This window comes from Gossypium hirsutum, chromosome A02 (genome assembly GCF_007990345.1).
Source record: "Gossypium hirsutum isolate 1008001.06 chromosome A02, Gossypium_hirsutum_v2.1, whole genome shotgun sequence".
Lineage (NCBI taxonomy): Eukaryota > Viridiplantae > Streptophyta > Magnoliopsida > Malvales > Malvaceae > Gossypium > Gossypium hirsutum.
The window spans coordinates 88227507-88239712 of NC_053425.1; positions in this window are offsets into that span (position 1 = coordinate 88227507).

A 12206-nucleotide genomic window follows, 5' to 3' on the forward strand; every position below is an offset into this window, starting at 1 on the left:
TTACACCTATTACAATTCAGCCCTTTTCATTTAATTGACTACCCAAACATTAAAATTTCCTAACGAAATTTTAATACCACATTAATAACATTTCATAAATATTTATAAAATTATTTTTGACTCGGTTTTACGAGATAGAGGTCCCGATACCTTATTTTACCCAATTTCTTCAATAATTTCTTTTTCTAACTAATCACTAAATTGATAAAATGTTCCTATCAATATTTTCATACGATTTTCCTATCATATAAATTTTCAAGCAAAAATATTGAAATAAATTTCTCTTTAAATCGGATTTGTGGTTACGAAACCACTGTTCCGATAACATTGAATTTACGCCATTACAGTTGTACAGTAGGATTTGTTCTCAAATATTCAATGAACCACTCGTTCATCATTTAAAAGAAGGCTTTTTTTGCCTCCTCACCTCAGCCCTAAGATATGGGCCTTCTACTACTAGTAGATACAGCTCGTTGAACGGAAGCTTGAGCAGGGCTCTTAGATTCATCAGATTTAGCTCTAGCTTGGTTGGATGGCATTATTATATGAAAAACACATTTAGAAATGGTTAGGAGATATCACACTATCAAAAATTATATAATGGCATGTATAACTAAACTCATACTTGCTAGTTAGTCTGAGAATCGATTAAATCGTAGCTCTGATACCAATAAATGTAACAATCATAACTCGTATCCGTCACTGAAATAGGGTTATAGAGTATTACTAGAGTTTATAGAACAATTATAGGTAATTCAAGACATTTACTATTTATATCTGAAGCCAATCATATCGTCCCTTAGATGGACCCTCGAGGCCCAATTTAAACATTAGTAACAAGTCGAGGCTATATCGGGGACTCAAAAAATTTTTCACAAAATTTCAAAAAAAATTTATGTATAAGGGTCACACGCCCGTGTGAGTAGTCCATGTGGCTCACACGACCAAGTGACATGCCCATGTCTCCAGGCCGTGTGGGCATTTGATGTAAGGCACATGGCCGTGTCCCAACCCGTGTAACTCTCTGACTTGTGCCATATGGCCTGCCACACGCCCGTGTGTTCGGTCGCGTGGTCAATATAATTTTCACAAATTAGGTGCAGGTTTCACATGACCAAGACACACGCTCGTATCCTAAGCCGTGTATCACACATGGCTGAGGCACAAGCCCGTGTGCTAAATTCTGAGAGTTCTATTTCTCAATTTTAAGATGCATGAGACACAAGGCCAATCCACATGCCCATGTGCTAGGCCGTATGTCACACACAGCCAAGACATATTGTAACGCCCCGTACCCGAGACCATTGCCGGAGTCGAACACAAGGTGTTAACAGACTTAATTCATTACTTAAACAGCTCAAACAATTTATTTTTAAAATTTTCAGTCAAGCTAACAATCTGTGTAATAGTCAATTAAAAATTCATATCTTGACTTACAAAACTCAAAATCCAATTCCGTAAATTTTCCCTGAAACTAGACTCATATATATATTTACTAATTTTTTTCTAGAATTTTTGGTCAAGCCAGTTAGTACAGTTTATTAGTTAAAGTCTCCCCTATTTCAGGGTTCGACTGCTCTGACCTCTGTGTATTACGAATCAGATATCTCCCTGTACAGAGATTCAATGACTATTCCGTTTGTTTCTAATAAAACTAGACTCAATAAGGAATCTGTACATATAAATCATGACTTCTAATTATCTTTGAACAATTTATGGTGAATTTCCAAAGTCAGAACAGGGGATCCATAAATCGCTCTGGCCCTGTTTCACAAAAATTTAAACATCTCATAAAATATAACTCATATAGCTGTTTTGTTCCATCCATATGAAAATAGACTCATAATTCTTCAATTCCTTATTTTATTCACCATCTAATTGTATCTCTACTATTTTTAATGATTTTTCAAACTCACGTCACTGCTGCTGTCTGAATCTATTTTATGGTAAATTTTACCTATTTCATGTTTTCCATGGATTAGCTAGTAATTTAGCATACATAACACCAAATATGATCATGATTAGCCATTCCAATGGCTAATCATTACCAAGCATTTCCATACCACTCAATAACAATATCATAAGACCATATATACAAAATGATTATAATGCTATACATGCCATACTCAAAGTATACAAGCCATTATGCCAAGATGGTATACGGATAGTGTGAGCGAGCCTCCGACCGTTCCCGATTTCCGAGCTGGCTTGTCAAAACTACAAGGAATGAAAAGGAGGAAGTAAGCATAAATGCTTAGTAAGCTCACATGCAAATAGCAAGTAACACAACTATATAAGCAAACATAAAACATCATTTGCATAATCATCACCGAGACATTCATATCACATTTTCATTTATCATCTTACCATATTGTTATATCGAGTTTTCAACCCGAGGGTTAAGTACATACCTGTTCAAAGTATCCATTTCACAACACTTACCAATACGTCCCTTTCATCTTGAGTATTCCTCCATTTGAGTAGAACTTTACCCGTTGAACACATCGGAATATAATTCGGATACATGGAAAGTTTGCACATAAGTGCCACATATGTAGCCAAGCTACTATGTAACCCGCCCATAAGCGAACTCGGACTCAACTCAACGAGGGCGTTCGCATCCATGAGTGAACTCAGACTCAACTCAACGAGCTCGGATGCTCAACCATCCTAGTGATATGTCACTTGTATCCTAATCCATTCTTAAGATTCAATGGGACCTTTTTCCCAATCATGTGTCTCAACCATCTTCTACGGAATGCCGTTACCGATACTCGGTAGTATTTCACATTTTCCAAGTATATCACATAATTTGACATATTAACAAACAATTATCACAGTATAATATTTCATAATAATTATCATATCATTTAAATAACATTAAAACAATTAAAATAATAACTATGTTACCAACATTTACATATGAACTTACCTCGTATGCGAAAATGGCTACTTTTACCATTTCGTCCACAACTTGGTATTTTCCCCATTTTAGCCCGAATTTTAGTTTTTCTTGCTCTATCATTTAAAATATAGTCTAATTAGGACTCACATTATTCAAATTGACCCAAACTCATATTTTGGCAAAATTACAGTTTTGCCCCTAAACTTTCACATATTTACACTTTTGCCCCAAAGCTCGTAAATTAAAATTCAGCCTATTTTCTTATGTTTTATGACATGCTGATCATTTTTCCCTTCTATGGAAACATCAAATTCTCACTCTAACATGTACTTATGACTATTAGGTATTTTTACCGATTAAGCCATTTTGCTCATTTTCGCTTAAAACCGAGTAGTACAAGTTGTCTAACATAATTTAAAACCTAATATTCTATCATAAAACACCAAAATACATAAATTTCACCTATGGGTATTTTTCCAAATATGAACCCTAGGTTGAATTATTGCTAGTATAAGCTTAATCGAGCTACCGGGACTCCAAAAACGTAAAAATCATTAAAAACGAGGCTAGAACGGACTTACAATCGAGCTTGGAAGCTTGAAAAACCCTATCCATGGTTTATCCTTGCTATATTCGGCCATGGGGTTGAAGATGAGCAAAATTGGCTTTTAATTTTGTATTTTAATTCATTTTACCCCTAAATGATCAAAATGCCCTTACTACTAAACTTTCCAAAAATTCCATCCATGTCCAATTTTTGTCCAAAGACTTAGAAATTGGTAAAATTGCTATTTAATCCCTCCTAATTAATATTTCAAAACAATTTCATACTAGAAACTTCTAGAATGCAAGTTTTGTAAATTATTCGATTTAGTCCCTAATTTCAATTTAAGTACTTTATGCATAAAATTTCTTCACGAAATTTTCACACAATCATGCAATCATATCATAGACCTTAAAATAATCATAGAATAATTATTTCTATCTCAGATTTTTTGGTCACGAAACCACTATTTCGACTAGGCCTAAAATCAGGATATTACACATATGGCTCTGTGTCTACCCATGTGGACAAAATAAAGCCATTTCATAGCTTTCCTTCTTACCCAAATTTGCCAACAACCTATACCAATACTTGCAAACGTATACCAGCCAATTCAAACATTTTTACCAAGCCAATTCTAACATCTAACATGATATATCATCATATACAATCATGTTTACAATCTTACCTTTTATAGACATATATGTTTAACATAATTCAATCAAACCATACTAAATACATATGTAATTACCATGATATAACCTTATAAATATACCAAATCAATCCATTACTAGCCATTCGAATGGCTAAATTACGAATAACAATTTACATACCAACATTGGCAAAGTTAGCCTATACATGCCATTATACCAAAATGAGTTTACTATTTACACCAAAATGGGCCGGTGGATAGTGTGATAATGTTTCGATCGATCTCCAACCTTTGTGAGCTTTCGACCACTATAAAATAGAGAAAAGAGAACCTAGTAAGCATTTAATGCTTAGTAAGTTCGTATAACAAGAATTAACCTTACCAACCATATTCATTTAAAATAAGCATACAATAACATGCTTCTCAACAATTTAGCAAATTTGTCTAATCACATGCACTCAAATAAGCAAGTTAGTCACATAATTCACATGTACATCAAATAAGAATGGATGAGCTCATCATGCTATAAACTTTCAGAAGCATTCGAGATATAATTTTTTTTTTAATCTCATAAGTTTTCATGTCAGGAGTTTTATCTGTTGAATTATTGAAATATAGATGGATTCTCAGGTAGTACACACAAGGTGTATAAAACTGTAAACCGTCAACTCACAATCAAGGGTACCTATTAGGGCACTTAATCTGGGAGCACACTCTCAAGCCACATATCAGGATACTCAGAAAAGCCATGTAATCGGACACTTATCCAAGCTAAACAAGAAATTCATAAGAGTTTTAATCAAGAAGCTCATAGAGCTTATCAGGTAACTCCAAAGAGTTGTTATCAGGAAGCACCGGATAAGGTAACAAGGAGTTCAAGCGAGCCATATTAGGAAGCTCATAAGAGCCTATATGAGGATTCTCACATAGAGTTGCATTTATGTCTGCAATATATGCTGGATCACAGCCGATTGAAACATGTAACAGGAAGCACACAAAGAGCTGCGGTGGTGTGCAACACATGCAAAATCATTACCAATCAGGATGCTTGCGGGACCTATATAACAGGATGCTCAAGAGGGCTATAACAAGATTGCTCGTCCGAGCTATATTCTGTCTGCAACATATGAAGGACCATATTCAATACGGGAAATCACATATATCCATCGAAATTCATCATTCAAACGGAGCTTAATCACATATATCCATCAAAATTCATCATTCAAATGGAACTTAACTCCATTAAAACTCATCATTCAAATAGAACTTAATATTTTCCAAAAAGTATCAGACCTATGACTATTTCATATATTTATAACATTTATACAATTCATATAATCACATATCACATTCAATTCAAACATAAAATAAACACAATTTAGTTACACGAACTTACCTTGATATTCGTTTGTATAAAAAAAATCTACTAATCCGGCACTTTTTGTTTTCCTCGATCCAATTTTGTATTTGGTCTTTTCAGATCTATATAAATTAATTAAATCATCAATTTAATAAAATTCATATTCATATTGGTACACTCTAGGCAAATTTTCCATTTTGCCTCTACACTTTTCTTAAATTCTAATTCCGTCCCTAGGCTCGGAAAATGAAATTCATTCAATTTAGTCCTTATTCCAAGCCTAACCGAAATTTTCATATAACAATTACAACAATTGTATTTCATAAAATTTGGAATTTTTCCATGGGTTTTACCACTTTTCAGTTTAGTCCCTAAATCATGATTTCATCAAAATTCTATTTGTAAAAGTTGTTTATCTATCAACAACCTTTCATTTTCTACCATAAATTTTAATTTTTTAGCATATTCATCCATTGAAAAATTTATATACTTTGATATCGTTACAATTTAATCCCCAAAATAGATAAATTAAGCTATTCCGATTTTAAAAATATAAAAATTACTAAAAACGGGACCAGAATACTTACCCAATTAAGCCAAGAAAGCTTGCTTTCTCTTTCTTAAGGTTTCCATGTATATTTTGGGGAAGAAGATGATATAAAATGATATCATTTCTTTTTAATTCATTTATCATCTTTTAATTATTTTAGTTTCCAATTTAGTCCTTACCTTTTTCTAATTTTCCATGGATGAATCACCGAAAATATCTACTAACTTTTCTTTAATGGTCTAATTACCATATAAGGACTCCTTATTTTGAATTCCATAGATAATTGATCCTTTTAGCTACTAAAACTCAACTTTTGTATTTTATGCAATTTGGTCCTTTCCATAATTAAACACATAATCAGTAAAGTTTTCTTATCAGAATTTTCATATAACATTCCTATCATAATACGGACCATGTAATAATATTAAAATAAATTTCTTTCTGGCTTGGATTTGAGGTTGTTACAAAAGTTTTCACTGAAAATGGGTTGTTACAAAAGTTTTCTTTTTCTTTCATACATATAGCATTGCATATATTTTTCCATGACATTATCTGTATATAGATAGTTTGCATATATCTATTCATGCATTGAGGATAATGCATCCCTTAAGTTTGGGGGTGTATTGTGCATTTAGGTTGCATTACGTATTTAGCATGTATGTTCATCCTAGTATAGTTAAGTTGTTAGCCAATGCCATGTAATTATTAAGTACTGTTTTATCTACGAGAAGTTCAGTCTTTACTTGTGATGTTTGATGATGAGCTTATATTCTTTAGTATATCTAGAACATGTGAGAGTAGATGAGGCGAGTTTAGCTTAGGTTAGATTACGTGAAAATTAATTCTTAAAAATAAGATATCCTATACTCATTTTTTTCCTTTTTGATTATAATGAGTGTTTTCTGATGAACTTAGGGTTTTTTAAGCCAAACTCAATGATTTTTTGATGACATTACTTAAATAAAGGGCAGTAGGCACTCTAATACTTAGAATTTCCAAGTAAGTTAGCACCACTTTGTTAGCTCCATCGTGCTATTGACTAGAAAGGTGAGTCCGAGTAAGAGTGTGTAATAAAAAAAATGAGCAGTCCACTGTAGCAACAAACTGAGTAGCTAAGGAGGTAGTTTATGCTTCATCTATCTTTTTAGTCAAAAGCTTTAGCTTCACGAGTGATTTATATTTGAATTGTGACATGATAGAGTACTAGGTAATTCAGTGTATACTCTATTGTGATTATCAAATCAATGAATTTTGTGACATGCTAAATCCCCTAATGTCATAAAAGAAGAAAAAGAAGAAGGAAATAATAATAATAATAATAAAGAGAAAAAAGTAAGTACAAAAAAATATCTTGAAAAGGCTGTGAGCAAGGGTTACAAAGTAAATTGAGTTTAGGTAATAAATGAATGGAGTGCATTAAGAGATATTTGTTATGGCCAGAAAGAATACATGAGTACTTAGGAAAAATTGTTTTTAGGGACAAATTTTCAACACTACCTTTGTTGAAACGAACCTTTGACATTCGACTAGTTTTTACAAAAAGAAGACTGCTGAGAACTGATGTATATGTGGTTCTTTTAATAGATTAATAGTACAAGATAGTTATATTCAAGGGAAAAATTTTGTGTATTCATGCATTCATATGTATTTTGCAAAGACAAGCAATAACTCAGGTTTAGGTGTGATAACTCTTGAAAAGAGTTATATTTCATACCTCTTGATCTAACTAATTACTTCTATTTAGGTGCATTTAGTTGCATTTTAGAACATTTCATTCGTATTTTCATCATTTTATTAGGAGCCTGGACTGTGTTTAAATATTAGGTACTTTTAATTGCTTGTGATAGGGCTATGAAGGTTTGTCAGGGCAAAAGGTTAGACATTTTGTTAGTATGAATGCCGTGGCTATACTAAGAAGACCGAGTCAACACTCAATGCACACCAATTTCAGCCCAACTGTACTTGTACCAGAAAAATCTACCTAAAAAAAGGAAAAGATAATCTTGGGTTGTTGAAAAAAGAATTTAAAAAGAGGAGAAGATAAACATAGGTTGTTGGATTTACCCTAGGGAAAAAGCTATAAAAAGCCAACGGAGGAAACCCTAAAGGGCGAACAAGAGTGGAGAGATTTAGACAAAAATAAAGGGTAGTTGCTGATTAGAGACGGAAAGAGGAAAGCGAAAGTAATCCCTCTCAGCCATCACAAGACACTGTGTTGCTGAAGTGTGAACTAGACACACAAAAGTTGTCTTCCCGATGTCTTTCCTATTTCTTACTTTGTTCTTCCGTGAATTGAATGATGAAAATAGTGTTGAATGTTATTTTGGTTTCGAATTTTATGTGCCAAAGCATGAGCTAAATCTCATCATGTTGGAATTACATATGAAACTTTTATTTTCTTTTATGGTTGAAGCATAGATCCGAATCAGTTTACTGTTTCATTCAATTGTTTTATTTTTAATTGTATGCGTGCAATCCCTAGACATAGATGAATGTTCAACATGCCCATAAACTAAGTGTAATTCTAAAAAGGTTGGATTAATTGGATCGAAATTGGATGATATGAGCAATTAATTGACCTATAGTTGCAATAGATTCTAGTTATGGAGCAGCATTCATACAAAAGGAAAATAATGTAGGGTACCATATCATGGGCAAGGTAACTTGAGGTTTTGCTCTCGAAAGAAGCAGACCATTTTAAAACTCTTCTGAGCAGTAAACTGAGTATGATTTTGCTAAGGCATTATTGGCAATAAGGATAGATTATTAGTAATCCCAACCATCCAAATCAACATCATATATCCTTTATTCTTTGTCATAGTATCTTTTCCACATCATTATTAGTTATTTATTTGTTCATTTACATAATATTCCCGTAGTAATTCTCATAATTTCCATTACATTTCTACTCTTGTTTTGCCATAGCATTTCCAAGTATTCATTAATTCCACATATTGCATTTATCACTATTCCTTTAATTGCCACTGCATACTTTTCATTGTTTTTGCCATAGCATTAATAACACTATTTTATAATAACTTGACCATTTTTGCACCTCTATCTGATCCTTGTGAGAACGATACTCACCCATCACTTTATTTCTTAATCCGACGTGTATACTTGTACAATTCACATATCATATTTGTAACACCCCAAACCCAGCCTAGACGTAGGGCCAAATCTGTGATGTCACATTGAAGTGAGTTTTGAAAACATAGTTCTAGCAGAAAAATTCATTTGTGTTAAAACCTTGTTGTGTCCTTTTTGAAAAGCTAACTTATCTTATTCGTTTGTTAAATTACTGGATTGTTAAGCAAAACATGTCTCTAACTAAAATGGTTACTACACTTTAAAACATTGTTAGTTACGGAAGCTTTTTAAACCAGTTATGTAGCATGGTAGTTGAAAAAAACGTTTACTTTTTAAAACCCGAGTCCTAGTGCTAACAGATATAAGTCAATTTCAATAAATCCCCAAATAAAAATAAAAACTCAAAACGGCCTTATTGCATAAATTTACCTAAATAAAATTACTTTTACTAAAATCAAACTGAAAACATAAACAGTATTTGCAGTAAAGCTGCCAGTATAGGCTTATAGCCTTTCAGTACACTTCCTCCAATATCATATATCCCACCCAATGCAATGCAACATAATATAAATGTTCATACAATAAAAATGGACTGCTCAAAGGTCATACAACATACAGGGGTATATCTGTTATTTACGTCATAGAGGTATAACAGTCATAACATAAATGAGGGCCTAGGTGTACTTACCGACCCAACAGTAGGTCCACAGTCATCTTGCGTGACCCATGAAACCTTAACAATCAAATAGTGATACTGGGCCCAAAGCCCATAACATAGCCCATGTGGGCCCATATGGCGCATTTTAGCCCAATAGGCCCCAAATGGCCTAAGTCCATGAAATCGCTCACGGAGGCCTTTACGGTCGAAAGCCCATGTGTTAAAGCGTTTGAATCACCATATGAGCGAGCACACGCTCGTATAGTGTATACGGACATGGTTTCCGGCTTTTGCCATAACAGTTACAATAGTTACACACCTGATTGTGAAAATACTCTATTGGCCAACGAGTATTCCACACCTATCACAGTTAAAAGTTCGATTAGTCACTTATCAACGTTAGGGTTAAACGTCCTTCTTTTTACTCTTAATCCAACTAAAATTAATACTTGCCTTGACTGGCCAACTGTGGCTTAGTCCTCCTTGATCGCTAACTAAAATTGATCCCTTTCTCCTTGCCGCAAAATCTGAGTTATAAGTGATATCCATTAACACGATTGCCTAACACATGGCTTGAAACATCATGTACTATTGCATAGAAACCAAAACTCATTAGTACAGAGGGAAGGAGCATTCGGCCACACCAAGGAATGCAAGCCAACATGCCCCAATTGAACGTGATAACCACAATAAAGTTACCTTCGATTGGAAAATGAGAAAAGGTTTCGTATTTCGGTTATCACTTGCAACTCCTCCACTCCTCGAGAGACACGAACACCACACAAGAAAAGGGAGATGAGATTCAGCAATAACAATAGAAAAGTAATCAGGCAAAATAGTGCAAGAAAGAAAAGGCTTGATAAGAGTTGAGAGAAACAAGAAGAGACCAAGTGCTTACCAATTTGCCAGAGAACACTTGCAACAACCAAAACTAAACAGAGGGGTGTAGAATTTGGCCAATATATCTAGATAAAAAGAGAGGAAAAAAAAGATACAATCGGTCAAGGAGGTAATCAAATGAGCCAAAGGAAAAAAGAAGAGATTCGGTTTAGACTAAAGTTAAAAATCGAAAGGGTCTAAGAGGGAAAGAAGAAGAGTATTCGTCAATAAGAAGTTTCAAGGAGAACAGCAGCTAAATGAGTAAAGAGAAAAGAATAGAAACCAAAATAACCCAAAAAAAAAGTACCCGAAAGCACTAGCCAACTGGGCTTCAGAAACAAAAGAAAGATCCACAATCGCAAAAACCTGAAAGAAAGGAAAATCGAGAGAAAAGTAGCAAAAAAAACGATAACTAGCAAGATTGGAAAACCAAAAACCCCATACAGTTTCGGCACCCACAAGTCTATGACTGAATTAGCACCATAGGAAACCTACTTTCGGTCAACTTCTACCACTCCCTCCACTCCATTATCCCCTCCTCAACTTTCTCCCCCAATCTCTCCTCACAACCCTCAACCAACCAATTCAAACCCCTTTCAAACTCCCCCTAAATTTCAGCCACACATCCACTCCCCTTCAAACACTCCAACCGCCGACTAGCTTTAAAGTTCTGCTACTTCTCAGCTGCCTACACAACTCAGCAACAAAAATAAACATCCTTATACGCAACAGGCCTCGAACCCAAGACCTACTAATAGTAATAACACACCACTACCCCTTAGATCAACCAACTTCTTATGTCATATTTTACCAAATTTCTTTCAGAGACCTATAGAACAGAGATAGGTTTAATTCAAGTCAAAAACGAAATTTAACACAAGCCAAGGCGCAAACTCTAGGCTTCTCCAAGGCTCCGTAGGACACTCAACCACTGAAGCAGACATGGATTTATGCACACAACATACAAATATAGTTACTTAGGTTTTTGGGGCGTTACAATATTCACACACGACAGTGACACTTGTTAAGTTCCACTAAGTAAGTTGGATCATATTTATATGTCTGAGATGGGTTATGAAAAAGGTTCTTCTAGTTCCTTACATATTATTCTCTGATTCTTTTCTTAAATCAAATGTTATTTCTTCCTCCTTAAGTTGGAAGCTATGATTCTAGGCTTAATCAATGGTTATTCCATCTTCGGGTAAGTATTTCATCTCTGCATGTTAAGTTTTGAAAATAGTAAGATTGTTAGAGCTATATGAACATTTAGGCATTTAGTACAAGATTTTGCATGAGGTTGGCAATAATTGAGATGATAAGTAAATTGGATGTATAAGAGTTGTAATAGTGAAATTATGTTTCTAAGCAGTTGTTGCTACTAGTTCGAAAGGGATGTCTAAGTTTGGATCATAGAATTAAAGTAGGTAAGAATCAGGTGAGTCCCCATCCTGACTCTTTTGAATGAACTATTCAAATAAAAATTTTGTATATATATACGCATACATGAATAGGATGATGAAGTCTACGAAAAATGGTAAGGGTATAAGTATAGTAAAGATGAAAGATGT